Here is a 14,592-nt window from a genome sequence, read left to right as displayed (position 1 = left end):
AGGGTTGAGAAAGGAGATGAGGAGAATTTGATAATAGAAAAGACGCTGGGGAGAGAGGACCGAGGGCAGGGGATGGGAAAAAGGGGGTGGAGAGAAAAGGGTGAGGAGAAGGGGTGAGAAGAAGGGGATGGGGAGAAAGGGAGAGGAGGTGGAGAGAAAAGGGTGGAAGGGAGAAGGGCTGGGCAAGAAGGAGAACAGGACGGTGAGGGAGAAGAGGGGACGGTGGGGGAATAGGGGCTGGGAAAGAAGATGGAAGAAGGGAATGTGGGAGAGGATGTCGAGATCGGGCTGGGAGGAGGGGGCCGGGCGAAGTGACCGAGAACGGGGACGTGAGGACCGCGCGGCGCTGGGGCCGGATCCGGCGCCGGGGACTGGGGCCGGGAAGTCGAGGGGCGGAGGGAGGACGGGCTGGCGGTGGGGGGGCGGCGGCGCGGAGCGCGGGTGGGGGCGGGGGCGGGGGCTCCGCGGGCGGAGGGGCGGGGGCTCGGGTTACCGCGCGGAGGGCGGGGGAGGGGAGGAGAGGGGAGGGGAGGGGGCGCGGGGCCGCGGCGGCGAATCTCGCATCCTCCGCGGGGCTGCTGTGGAGGAGGCGGCGCCCCGGCGGCGGCGGCGGGGAAAAGACGGACCGACGGCCAGGGGCGCACGGACCGACGGCCGGCTGCCCAGAGCTGATCGCGGGCCCGGAGACAGCGGCGGCGGACGATGCGCGGCCCCAGGCCCCGCGCGGGCGGGCGCTGCCCGGGGGGCTGACCGCGGCCGGACTGCGCCCCAGGACCGGGCGAGGGAGCCCGCGCCGCGCGGAGGTCAGTGCCCGCGCCCGCCCGGCCCGTCCGGCCGCGCCCGCCCGGCCCGCTGGCCTCTCCCGGGCGGCGGCGGCGGCGGCGGTGGAGCCGGGGGCTTTGTTCTGAGCCGGAGACAATGGGGGAGGGGGGGCCTGGGCCTGCGGGACTGGGGCGAGCGTGAACGTGAGCGCGGGGGCAGGGCCTGGGGGTCTTTGTGTGCGTGTGTCATCGAGTCGGGTGTGCGGCGGCGAAAGTGTGAGGGGGGTGTGGGTGCGGGGTGCGGGCAGGGTGTGTGTGTGCTACTCCGGGTGTGAGTGCATCTGCAGAGTGTGAGTCAGTGCGTGTCACTGGGAGGTTGTGTGTCCGTGTGTATCTGTCTGGTTGTGTGTGTATGTGCGTGTCACTCCGAGGGTGTGGGGGTCAGAATGAGTGTGTGTCATGGTGAGCAAGTCCCAGTGAGAGTGTGTGTGTGTGTGTGTGTCTGTGTTGTCTACCTCTGTGGGAACCATGTGTCAGAATGTGGAGGATGGGTGTGTGACAGAGACAAGTGAGACAGAGACAAAGAAACTAAGGGGGAGAAGTAAAGGGAAACAGAGGAGATACAGGCAAAGCCTGAAGTGGAGGTGGGTCACCCAGACTGGTGCTCTGAGTTTGTGTCCATGACGCCTACATCAGAATCTTGTTCAGGGGACAGAGGGAGGTCACTGCAGGCCTGGTCCCACGTGGAGGGGGTGGGGAGAGGGAGGTCTAGAAGCACAATGAACTCAGTGTGGCGTGGGTTGGGCCCACAGCCATGGGGTCATAGGCCAGAAAAATATTGTTACTTATGTCAACTCCTCAAATACTCACAGGGGACACAGTCATAGCCCTACTCAACCCACAAGGGACACAGTCCTAGGAAACACACATCCACAAGAAATGCCTTCACAGCCATCACACCCCCCCACCCCCCCCAGGAAGCAGTGTCAGAGCTAACAACACACACCTACAGATGATGCTCTCAGGACAACACACACCCACTGCAGAACTGGTGCAGCCAACACATTCCCACAGGTTCATTGTCAAGGCCAACACATACCACGGGAGACACTATTACTGCCAGCACTTCCCTGCAGACACTGGCACAGCCAACCCATCATCTAGGTTATACTTCATCACAGCTGCCTATACATAGCAGGTGCCCCAGGGACCTGACACTAACAGGAGGCTGTGTTACAATCACCCTTACCACACACTCGCTTGTACAACCCACAGGAGGCACACTGTCAGGTGACATGAATACACCAGGAGTGAGCTGTCCCAATTGCTAAACAAGTTCCCATTAACTTATGATGCTCACACCATTACTCCTTCTCATCCATAGACGTCCCAGGCTTAACCTCTTGTTCCCTGAAAACTGGAGACCTGGATCAGTCTTCCCCTCACCCTATATCCTGCCATGATGCTAAGTGTCCTTCTAATATCCCAGCCTCACAGTTTCTTGAGCTCCTTAGCTCCAGTTATGTTCTACTTCCCTTCCAGGACCACTTTGTAGAACTGGTCCATCTCTAAAGTTGTAAACTCTTCCATTCCACTCTCTGCCAGTAGCTTCCTATGTCCTTCCAGCTCTCAGATGCCCTCACTCCCATTACACTTACTCTTTAACCTCATAAGGACCTCTTGCCCTTGACATCTTTGCTTTCTCCTGATCTGCCCCTTTCTGGCTTTGTACTTTCCTTCCAGTTTACACACCCAGGACTATCCCTTTAGACACTCCCTGGCCACTCTGTCCCATTGTCCTTGAACCCACCCACCATCCCACAAAGCTTCAACCCAAATTCTCAACCACACCAGGTGATGCTTCTATAAATTCCACCCTCAACTGGCCCTCCATAAATAAATAAATAAAAATTTTTTCTATTTTCTTCCTACTCCTTAACTTCACATCCCTCACCCCATTGTTTACAGCAGATTAAGTAGTCAAACCACTGGTTCATTCATTCAGCAAACCCATATTAATTACCTCCCCTGTGCCAGGCAGTGTGGTGGGTGCTGGCATTACAAGGGTGAATGAAATGGACATGGTCCTTGCCCTTATGGAGCTTACAGGTTATCAGGTGAGTGTGGGTGCTTAAGATTGATGGATAAATAAGGAGTCAGCAGAGGAGAGGCGGCGATGAGATGGGCTGGGTGGGGAATATTCAAAGCCACGGGAGCAAGCATGGAAAAGTCCACTTGCAGAAAGCATTGTATATCTGAGCGAGAAAGCAACCCAGTGAGCCTGGCACTAATAGCATGATGTGAGGAGAGGTGAGAAAGTCTGGGAGAGGTGGACAGACAGTTAGTTAGATCATGCAGTTCTTGTAGGTCATAGGAAAAAGATTATCTAATCCAAAAATAATGGAGAGTCACTTAATTATTTGAGGCTATAGTGTGATATGATCAGATCTGGTTTAGAACTACCAGTCTGACAGTGTGAAGACTGAAGGGCAGGCTCTGAAAAGGAGGATGGTTTGCTCTTGCAGGAAGCCAGGAGAGAACCCTGGCCTGAACTGGAGTGGGGGCAGCAGAGAAGGAGAAAGTAGATGGTTTCAAGAGTTGTGTAGGCAGCGGGGTCAGCAGGGCTCAGTGGCAGAATGGAGGTGGAGGTTGAAGGAAAGGGATGCAGTAAGAGTAGTTAAGCTGGTCTCACTCACTGAGAAAAGTGAGGCCATCCAGTATGAATTCCCTCAGCTTCCTGCCTCCTTCCTCAAATTTTTATCTGCATTCTCCTCAATCTTTTCTCCTTTCCTATAATTATGAAGAGGTGTCTCTTCTATTTAAGACTACTTCATCCATCCCCTCCCGCCTCCATGGGGACCTAACTCAACTAATTATGCCATGTCTTATCCATGTCTCCAGTTTTTCCCTTTATACCCCTTCCTCCTGTGAGCACACACAGAGCCTCCAGTCTCCCCTGCCTCCCTTAACTTGGTAATCCCCAATGAGTTAAACTAAGCTAAGCTTAGCTTATTGGAAATTACCGACCACTTGGTGTGGTTGAGAATTTAGGTTGAGACTTTGTGGGATGGGTGGGCTCAAGAACAATGGGACAAAGAGTGGCCAAGGAGTGTCTGAAAAGTGATCTCTCACTTTGCTTCACTGTGAAAGGGTCTTCTGCATGGAGCTGTTCCCACTTCCCCTTTCCCAACCTTCCAGTATAATGGCTCTCCTAAGAGAAAGTGACTTCTCACCTGCCAAAACTAGAGGTTCTTTTCAAAAGTCCTCAACTGCTTGACCCCTTGGCATGGTCTGACATTGTTGATCATTCTTTTCCCTTTGAGCCACTCTTGTCTTATGGCTTCTGAGCCACCATTTTAGTCTGTCCACATTTAGTGAGCTCTCTAGTGCCAACCACACTGCTAGATGATAGGAACACTGTGAGAGAAGACACTATTCCTACCCTCAGGAAGTTTAAACCTCAGTGGAGGAGACAGGCAGATAAACAGATGATTACCATAGGATGAGGTCCATGCATCTCTCTCCCCAGAGCTCCTACTTACCCTTCCTTCCCACTCTGCTTTGAGGGCTCCTTTGGGGAGCCCTTAAATGTTACCATTCCTTAGGATTCTGACTTGGATCTTCTCATTTTCTCACTGAATACACTCCTCTAGATGATCCATCTCATTCATTTCCAGGGCTTTATCACCTGTATAGGCTGATGACTCCCAAATATCTACCTCTTCCAGACCTCTCTTCTGACCTTCAGACCTCCATATCTGCTTCCTACCTGATCTTTGCTGAATAGCTCACAAGCCCCTAAATGTCCAAACCTGAACTCATTCCTTCCTCCCCCAAACCACCATCTCTACTCAGTTATCAAGCTACACATCCAGAAATTAACTGCAGCCAATTCCTTCTCCACATGTCTTTTTCCAACCCAGAAAGTCACCGGAACCTGCTGGTCCTACCTCCTTTCCAGCTCTCTCTGGCATCCCATCCCCTTTGCTCCATGGCCCCAGTTACAGCACTCACCTCACCATCCTTCCACACAAATTACTGCAAGAGTCTCCTAACTTGTCTCCCTAGACTTCTACTTTTCCTTCTTCCAGTCCATTCTTTTCATTGCAGCAAGAGGGATCTCTCTAAAGTGCAAGTCTAGCCATGCATTCCCTGCTCGGTATTCTGCAGTGTCTTTCTTTCTTTCTTTTTTTTTTTTTAAGATTTTATTTATTTATTTGACAGAAACAGCGAGAGCAGGAACACAAGCAGGGGGAGTGGGAGAGGGAGAAGCAGGCTTCCCGCTGAGCAGGGAGCCCGATGTGGGACTCCATCCCAGGACTCTGGGATCATGACCTGAGCCGAAGGCAGCCGCTCAACGACTGAGCCACCCAGGCGCCCCCTGCAGTGTCTTTCCATTATCTTGGGTGAACTCTCTACTTTATTGAGGCTTATGAGATCCCTCAGGATCTGACTCTCCTCAGCCTCCCCAGCCTCATCATCTGTCTTATTTCCCTACCTTCCTCACACTGGAAGTTCTAGCCATACTGAATTCCTTGTAGTTCCTCAGAGACACGGTATTCTTCCATGCTCTGGACCTTAGCTCATACTGCTCTCTGCCCAGAAAAGCCCTTCACTCCCCTCTTCTTCTGGCTAGCCCCTTCCCATCCTCAGATCTAGTCTCAAACCTAGGAATTATAGGACAAGTTAGGAGACTCTCAAACTCAGCATGCAGGCTTGAGATCCTCTTCTCTCACTCTTGTCATTGCCTCTTCCCTGTTCTGTATCTTTGGGCTGGGGCCTCTTGATGGCAGGGTTACATATTATATTTGTCATGTCCCCAGGGGCCCTCCACATTCACATTCATGACAATGAACAAATGAATGAATAAATGAGGCCCCTCACTACACATACCTCACCCTCACTCACTCTTCAGAAGACTGACATCTGGTCTCAGCAGCCTACACAATTGAGACATTTCCACACATACCCATGTATCCCACTGGAGACACTGCTGCTCCCCTCCCACACAAACTATCCTTCCTCACCCTATGCCCTCCTCTCTGCCTTTTACCTGGGCTTCTCTTTTCCTGGATCCTCTTGCTTTCCTTCTCTGTACTTTATCTCTCTTTCATTCAGTTTGGCAAATTATTTAAGGAGCACCAGAAGTTTGCAGATTCAAATATATTGCACCAGGTGCCCATTTGGGTTCCTGGAGGGAGAGGAAAATGAGGAAGCTGTGACCTGCCATTAGGCCACAAGGCCCTATATGCCCACCATCCACTTCGCTCCACCAAGTCCCCTTCCTGGGAGGTGCTGTCGGCTGCTCCTTTCTCCAACACCCCTCACACACACCCACTCTGGGCCCTCCCAAATCCTGGCACCCTTTGTCCTGCTCCTCCCCATATCAGGTTCCCAGACACTTGTGCCCTCTTCCTCTTCCCTGTCCAGCCTATCAGTGGCAACAGAAGCAAGACTGGACTCTCTGATGCCTTGCGACCTGCAAGCAAAAGCCCCTTCCAGGTGTTCAGGCTGTTGGATCCCATCTTCTTCCTGGCTTCCTGCTGCCTGCCCCATCTTTCGGCTCTAGGGCCCATGTTTCCTGGGTAACCCTCTGACTTCCAAGAATTTTCAACTACTGACACTTAGGAGGGGATACTACTCAGTTCCTGTGTCCCCTGGTGAGAGAGCTCCTCCTCCCATCAGTCAGCCTGTAACCCCCAAGTGTGAGTCAGGATGCCCCTCTGTGTTCCCTTGGCACACTAGAATGTCCTTGTTTATGTTTCTCTCTAAGCTGCTCATAGAAGGAGCTGTTATCTATCAGAGCCCAGACGGCACCACCCTTTTGGTTGGTGAGGAAGGAGGAGGAGAAGGAAAGGGAGGAAAAGAGGGGGTGGAGGCTCCCCCTCTGACCTTCCAGCCACATCATCTGCCACCTGGGTGACCTTAGCTTCTCTGAACTCCACTTTCCTTTGGTGACAATGGAGGTAATATTAAGAGAGTTGTTTGAGAATTCAGAAAGAAAACAACTCTTAAGGATTCAACTCTTAACTTAGCTAATTTTCCTTCCGACATCTCCGTCCCTCTACTGTATTCTCCTGCCCCTCAACCTCTCACTTCCCTACATTTGTTCTTCCCTCTTGGTATCTCTGGGTTGCTGCTATATTCTCACCTCCTCTGCTTGCTCCAGCCTCGCTGGCCTCCTCTGCAGCCCAGACTCTGATTGTCAGGGTCAGACCTTAGGAAGAGGCCCTTGCTGCCCATCACCACCACCCCTTCTCCCTCACCCTGCCCTGCCTACGTGTGAACACCACAAAGGCAGGGACTCCCATCTGTCCAAGTCACTGCTTTATCTCTACTGCTTAGTATGATGGTTGGCCCATCTTCAATAGATATTTGTTGAATAAATCAATTAATGAATCATTTCACATGCATGCCCTGAGTTTGCCTCTTCTCATTTTCTCTTGGTCTCCTAGAGACCTCCAAGCATCCTCTGGTCCCTTCTCCTATCTCACCACCTGGGTCCATGCCTACCTGACCCTCTGCCTGGCCTGGCAGTATCCTCATCACTGATCTCCTCTAACCCACCTTGTGCACTTTGCCTGAGTTATTCTCCTGTAACAGAATTCTGCTTGCTCTCCTTCCCTGTTGTGTTGCCTGGCCAGTGACATGACCCTTCATCAGAGCATTCCAAGCCTTCCAGCAGAGAAGCAATATAGGGTAACAATGCACTAGCTTTGGAGTCCATCAGAGCTGGGTCCCACATTTCTCTGCCACCCGCTGAACCTCAGTTTCCTCATCTGTGAACTAACACTTGTCTGAGGGTTATTTTGTGTGTCTGGCATACAAGAACAGCAGCTGATATTTATTGAGCCCTCACTGTGTGCTAGGTGATGTGCTAAGTTTTTGGTAACATTCTTTCATTTAACACTCCTGTCAACCATATAAAGTGGGCACTTTAATCCCCACATTATAGAGGAGGCAACTAAGAAAGGCTGAACAACTCACCTGGGGCTACACTGTAAGTGCCACTGAAGTCTGCCTCACAGCAGAGCCCATCTTCTAATCACACCTGTGTGCTTACAAAACAAGAACTGTGTGCCAGACACCGTTCTAACCACAAACACAGTGTAGTAAGTACTATTATTGTCCCTATTTTATAAAGGAAGAACTAGAAGCATTGAGAAATTGAGTGGCTTGCCAGAGGTTACACAGCTAGAAAGTGTGAAGCTGGGCAAAACACATTTGGTTTGGCCAAGTCCACGTCTTCACCACTTCATCCTGTCCTACCCTACTGTGATATATTGCCTCCCTATTGTAGAAGTGCAGTGTGTATTGATCAATCACTCTATGCTGATGTCTGGTCTATGGTGAGTTGTTTAGTTGATTTATCCTCTATCATTCCCCACTGCAGGAGGTGTGCACCCTTCGGACTCTCCTGAAACTATTCTCCCCAGATCTCCAGCAAACTCCTTACTGCTAAAATCAATGGCCACTTCTCAGCTCTCATCCTATTTGAAGTCTCTGCAGCCTTGGACACTATCGATCCCTCCCTTCTTGTTGAAATATTTCCTCCCTTAACTTCTGTGATACTGACTCTTTTTTTTTCTTTCTCCTCCAAGAAGAATAAAGGTCTCCTCAGTCTGCCCCTTAAATGTGACTCCTCCTCAGGGTACTATCCTAGACCCTCTTCTCCCTCTGCACATCCTTGCTGATGGGTCTCCATGCCCATGGTTTTCTGTTACCCCTGGATTTGTCCAAATCCCTATCTCCAACCCAGACCTCTCTTCTAACCTGTAGACCTGCAAATCCAAGTGTGCCTGGGACATTGCCACGTGGAGTTCCCAATGGGCATCTGAGAAATGGCTTCTCTCCTCTGGGGTGTCCTAATGGCACCACTTTAGTAACCAGGCCAAAACCCTGGAAGTCAATCTGGACGCTTGCATTCCACCACCCTTCCCGAAGGGTCAGTGGCCAAGTGTTGTCAACCTCACCACTTTTATCTGTGTCTTCTTGATCCCACTGCTACTGACCTGGGCTGTCACAGACTGCTCATACCTGGTCCCCCTCCTCCCATGGGTTCTCTTCTTCAGGCCTCCATTGTCTTGCTAGGATTCCCTCCCTTCAACTCCCCTATCATTTCTCCCTTTCTCCATCTCTCCCTTCACCCTGCATCCCAGGCAGCAGGGAGTGTATAGTCTTGGGATCAAACTGGGGCTGTGTTAATTCAGGAAAGTTGTTTCATGCTAAGCCTGTTTCCTCAGTGGAAGGCAGGACACCTTCCTCATAGGGTTGATGTGATTAAATGAGATACTGTCTGTGAACTGCCTGGCGTAGAGCCCAGCACACTATGTTCAGAAAAGAGGCTTTCCCTCCGCTCATATCTGTCCCTAGCCTCTCCCTGAAGTGGCTCCTGGGCACCAGTCCTCTGGAGGGATGCAGCCCTCCCATGGGTTGTCAGGGATACCCTGGGAGGCCAGTTTGCCTTTCTTCTCCTCCCTCCCCCTCCCTCTCTTCTTCATTCTCCTCTCCTCTCTGTCCCCCAGCACAGCTCTGCCTCCCGCCTCTATTTACCTCCCTACACCTTTCCGGGCTAGCTGTAGCCAACTCTGACTTAGCTCCCCTCTCTGTAGTAACTGGCTTGTTCTCTCCTTTGCCCTTTGCCACACATGCTCTCTCCTTTGTCACACTAGCTCACTCTCCCGCAGTCTTGCCCCCGACCACCCCCACCAGCATTCTCAGTCTCTTCCTCTCCCCTTTATGCCTGGCCCTCCCTTTGCTTACCAAGGCTACCCTCTTCTGCCACTTCTGCTCCAATCTGCCTTTCCAGCCCCCCCCCCCCCCCCCCACTGCACACCCACCCTGTTGTCTTTCTGGTCCCTGCCCCTCCCTGGCCCTAGGACAGGAAGTTGAGGGAGGAGGCCTGGGCGGTGCCAGCTCCCCCAGCCTGCTTCCCGTCTGTACCTCCGCCACTCCTCTACTTCCTCCTGGAGCACCCCCTTCCCTTATGTTCCCCCTACTTCTCCTCCCCAACCCACCTCTCTTTCCTCTCCCATGCTCCCCCTGCTCCCAGGTCCTGTAGACACACAGGCTGTGGTGGGGTGGAGGGGAGGATTGACATCACATTGCAGGCCCCAATGAACAGCCTCGCCCCTCCCCCTCCTAATGAGAACCAGCTGTGGTTCCAGAGGCCCAGATGTGGGGCTAGAGGGGGAGAGCAGGATGGAGCCAGAGGACAGAGCAACAGGACCAGGACAGTGAGGGCATGCAGCAAGGCAGAACTGGATGGGAGAGAAGTGACTGATCTGAGGGCAGAAAGAAGACAGGTCTGGGCAGGAGACAGGTGGACAGCTGAGGCCAGATCTGGGGGGAAGGGACAGGACAGACCTGGAAAGGGAAAGAGACAGGAACAGGGAGGAGGAACAAGTGCTGGGGAAGAGGCTGTGAGAAGCATTGGACAGATGGGGAGATGGTGCTGAGAGGAGAGCTGGAGAGAGGATGAGACGGTCTCTGGAGAGAGTCTGGAACTAGAAGCCCTGGAGCAGGAAGTGATGAGGCACAGTCCAGACAGAGGCCCCAGGGACCGAAAGGTCACAGCTGCAGCCACAGAGCTGACCACGAGTGCCCCGGCAGCATGTGTGAGAGCATGCCTGTGTGTGGGCGGGTCTTCAAGTGTGTGCGCGCGTGCCTGCCACTGTGTGCGCACGTGGAAGTTCATCTGTCTGTGTACGTGGGAGGGAGGGTGTGCGTGAGGATGCCTGTGTGTATGTGTGGGGGAGGGTATCATGGGAGTGTGCCTGTCCACGTGAGGCCTGTGAGAAGCTTGCCTTTCTGTGTGCACAAGGCATGCATGTGTGGGTCTCTGTGTATGCCTGTATGTGTGTGGGGGGGGACAGGATCCATGGGAATGAACATCCCCATCTGTGTGTGTGAAAATACGCTTCTCTGTAAGGAGGGGTATCTACGTACGTGCACTGACTGCATATATGTTGAAGTAGCCCCTGCTCGTGTATGTATGTGTGTGGACTGTGCCTGTCTGTATGTGAGTCTGTGCATCTGTGTATCTGGCTGTGTGTGGGTCTGTGACTGTGAGTATGCACCGATGTGCGTCCACTGTGAGACTGTACTGGGGGAGTCTTCAGTGGAGAGGAACCCCACTTGGGTGATGAGGAGGGCAGGGTCTACACAGGTTGGAGAAGGGGCATCTGTCTGGGCCTGGATCCCTTTTCTTCAAGGCTGCTCATTCACCTGAGCTTTTATCTCATACCATTCATACATCCTTTCGTTCAGAAAACATACTGATCATGTACCATACTCTGTGCTACACACAAAGGTGAATGAGAGATAATCCTGGCCCTCATATAGCTGGCATTCTGTCTCTGGATGTGCAGACAGAAAACTTTAATACAGTAATAAATACATTGACCTCATTGTCCATTATCCTCTCTCCCCACCAACCATAACTGCTTGCTCTCCATTGATTGATTAAATGAATAGGACCACCTCTAAACCCTTGACCCCTAACTCAGTTCTAGGCCTACATTCCTGACCTGGGCCTCTGGGCCATCCCCGTACACTCAGCCTCTCCCCCCACTGAGTCAGACCTATGTTCACTCAGACCTCCTTGTTCTGAATTCCTCTGACCTGTTTATCCCATGTGGCAGTTCCATGAGCTCCTCAGACTTGAGTCCCCAAGGACAGGGGTCTTAGTGCACACAGAGAACTCCAGAACTCTGAAGCCAGGATGAAGGGATCCATCTACCAGATGCTCAGCTCTAGGCTCTTTGCTTCCATTGTCTCGAATTCTCACAGAATCATATGGATTAGGAAAATAACTCAAACTCTAGAATCCCTGCTCTTTTTATTGCCTCACACAGGTGGGAGAGTTGGAGGTTGGAAGTGTAAGCGAGAGGTCAGAACTCCCTTGGGAGGACAGGAAGTCCTAAAGCAGAGCTAATACATAAAACCCGAGGACACACTTCTGTAGCCACAGGACTGACCACGGTGCCTCAGGGACACAGGCTGTCATTGTGTTTGTGTATGTCATCTGAGTTGGCATGTCCACAGACGTTTCTGTCTGTGTCAGCATGTGAGTGCGGTGGCATAAAATTAAAAGGCTCTGAATATGCATTCAGCCCTGATGGCCTCTCATACTGTGCTGGACAGAAACCAACTAAGACCCTGAACTCACTGCCCTCAAGGGGGCTGCAATTCAGGGCTGCCATGCAATTTATTGTCAGTGTGACCAATGGCAGTGGGAGCCCAGGAGAGGGTAGGAGGAGATGGTAGGAGGACCCCAGGGGAGAAAGATGTCGCAGAAAATTCCACAGCAGACAGGACATTTGAACCAGATCTTGAAGTCTGAGTGGAGATGGCCACTTGGAAAGGATGTTTAAAGGATATCTCAGGACGAGAGAGTAGTACATACAGGGCAAGGAGTGGGAAGGAACTTGGGGATGGCTTTAGTGTTGGGATGCAGGGTGTAGTGGAAGACAGTAAAGGTCGGGTGCACTAGAGAGGCAGCAGGGCTCAGATCAGGAAGATATATTAAGGAAGCTGTACTTTATCTTTTGGGCTAGAAGTTTTACACCTAGTGTCCATGAACCCCCTGAAACTGCCGACACGGTTTGTGTGTATGTGTATCTGCAGAGAGGGACAGCAGTTTTCTGCTGTCAGTAATGGGGAACCCATGGAAGCCTCTCTTCAGGAGTGATTTGGTGAAAGCTATGTGGATAGCTCTGGTCAGGTGGAGATGGGTCAGACGATCCAAGCCAGGAGCAGGGGGAGCAGTTAGAGGCTATTGTAGGAATCAAAAGGAGAGATGATAGTGCTCAGACTGGGACAGTAGCAGTGCAAAGAGAGAGGAAAGGGCAGACTTGAGACATGTCTCATTGAGATTGTCAGGTTTTGATAACTAACTGGAAATCAGACCTAAGAAAAGCAAGGAAGCAAGGAGAGTTTCTGAGTGGTGGTGCTGCTCACAGGAAAGAGATTGGAGGAAGAAAATCAGCTTGAGGAGAGGGTTAGGGATATGTTGTTAAGGAAGTCCAGTATATAGCCAGCCATGTGTCTCCAGAGCTGGAGATGGAAGGAAACTGGAAAGGCGTCAACAATTAGACAGTGCATAAAAAATAATTGATGCAATTGAATTGAAGGCACAGGAATGGATAAGAAAGATCACCCAGGCAGAATAGGGAGGAGACTTGAAAAAGATGTGGCCCAGGATTGAGGCCTGAAGAGCACCAATTTTTAAGGGATGGGCAGAGGAAGAAGAATTTGTGTAGGAAATTGAGGGGTGGACAGAGAAGTACAATGGAAGCAAGAGGTGGGGTATCACCATGTGAAGCCAGGAGGAGTAGGCTCCAAGAAGCCAATGATCAGTGATCCAGTGTTCCAGAAAGATCCAGTAAGAGGAAGATAAGAAAAAAGTGTTCATTGGATGTAGAGCATGGAGATGATCGGAAGCCTAGTGAGAGCATTGTCACAGGAGGGGAAGCCCCATGGCATGGAGGGAGGAGGATGTGAGAAGTGAGAAACTGGGGGAAATGAACCAACCTTTCAGACAGGGCAACCTCTCCAATGATTCTGCTCTCCCTCCATCACTAAGGCCTTCATATGGGGCTTGAGGCCTCTTCCCTCTTGAACTTATGCAGTGTTTGAAATCCTGGCTCCCCTTAGCCTCAGAGGCACTGTCCCTCTCTGGGTTTCTTTTTGTCTCCCTCTCTGGCCAGTTAAGGATACCTTTCTCCAGTTGATGGTTAAGGCCAGAAATTTGCCCATCATCCTTGACTGCTCACAATCCCTTCAAGCTGTCATCAAACCCTGCCTGTTCTACCTCCTAAGCCTCCTGCAGACCTATCCACTTCTCACCATTTTTATTGCTAACACTCATCAAGTCACCATCAAAGCACCACCATCACCTGGACTCCCACAAATGTATTATAGGGGCTGTCCTAAGATAACGGTCCCATGTGCATACCTTCTGTTTTCCAAAGGGCACCTATCTATAGTGATCATCACAAAATGTAAGTCATATCATGACACCTCTTCTTAAAATGCTTTTTCCCTTACCCCTAGAAATAAATCCAAATCATCCATATGGCTTATGAGTCCCCGCCCCATTTCATATCCCCTCCCCCTAGCACTCTACACCTCTACATCTCACACACATTGTCCCTACTCACCCCCAAACACTCTCAGCCTTTTCTTCACTGTAGACCCTAAGCCTTCCCTCTGTCTGTTCCCTCTTCTGAATGTTCTCTCCTTTCTATAACCCCCTTTTCTGCCCACCACTGCCTAGCCAATACCTACTCATTAGGTAGATCCTGACTTGAAGGTCACATCCTCAGAGAATTTCTCCCTGACTCCCTGACTATGACAAACCCCTCTTCTATATATGCCCTCAGAGCTGCTTGCACTTCTTACAGCCCTTATCATACTTGTAATTACTTGTCCAATCCCTGGACTGTGACATCCCTGAAGCCAGGGACTGTTTCCTTTAGTCACTGATGTGTTCCCAATCCCTTGTTGAATGGAGAGGGAAGTGGGGCTAAGGGAATACATATATATTCCTATATATAGGAATTCCTGTATATTTCTATGCTGATAGAAAGCTCAAGAACATGATGGTTCAAGGTGAAGTTTGATGATTCAGGTGAGGTTACCAAAAGCACATGGTTGTTGAGATATTAGTCCTGAATAAGAAGAAAAATGAGAAAGGATTGGCCATATTTTTAAGTCCAGACATGAAAGGAAGGGAGTCCAAGGGCATTGAGACCTGAACAATAGGAAAAAAACAATCTGCTGGGGGTAGGGTGTGGTTAGGGTGGGATGGGGACCTGCCAGGGAAAGA

The 14,592-nt window shown here is 51.2% G+C and overlaps 1 protein-coding gene across 1 annotated transcript in view; it reads left to right on the top strand.

The window, feature by feature from the left end:
• Positions 1–534: 534 nt before the first annotated feature.
• The window catches only part of DCHS1 (dachsous cadherin-related 1), a 35,586-nt gene continuing 21,528 nt past the window's right edge, over positions 535–14,592 (top strand). Inside the window, exon 1 of the mRNA XM_045894229.3 lies at positions 535–803. The gene's annotated coding sequence lies outside the window, so the exon portion shown is untranslated. The remainder of the gene's footprint in view (positions 804–14,592) is intronic.

Source organism: Mirounga angustirostris, unplaced genomic scaffold (assembly GCF_029215605.1).
Source record: "Mirounga angustirostris isolate CCGP_5_RB_7025 unplaced genomic scaffold, mMirAng1.0.hap1 SCAF_13, whole genome shotgun sequence".
NCBI lineage: Eukaryota > Metazoa > Chordata > Mammalia > Carnivora > Phocidae > Mirounga > Mirounga angustirostris.
Note: the sequence above shows the minus strand (reverse complement) of the source record. Positions and strands in the feature narration are given on the sequence as shown.